We start from the raw sequence: 410 nt of genomic DNA, 5'->3' as shown, positions 1-410 counted from the left end.
GTCACCACGTAGACACCATCTACCGTCTACACCATAGACACATATAAACACCCCATATATACACCATATGTACACCAAATACAGTATACACCATTGACACACCATATATAAACCATATACATACCATATGTACACCAAATACATTTACATTTTACATTTAAGTCATTTAGCAGACGCTCTTATCCAGAGCGACTTACAAATTGGTGCATTCACCTTATGACATCCAGTGGAACAGCCACTTTACAATAGTGCATCTAAATCTTTTAAGGGGGGGTGAGAAGGATTACTTTATCCTATCCTAGGTATTCCTTAAAGAGGTGGGGTTTCAGGTGTCTCCGGAAGGTGGTTCAGTATACAGTATGCACCATTGACACACCATATAAACACCATATATAAACCATATACATACC

This window comes from Oncorhynchus keta, chromosome 15 (assembly GCF_023373465.1).
Source record: "Oncorhynchus keta strain PuntledgeMale-10-30-2019 chromosome 15, Oket_V2, whole genome shotgun sequence".
NCBI lineage: Eukaryota > Metazoa > Chordata > Actinopteri > Salmoniformes > Salmonidae > Oncorhynchus > Oncorhynchus keta.
The sequence above is the reverse complement of the archived record's forward strand: the minus strand, read 5'-3'. Positions refer to the sequence as shown.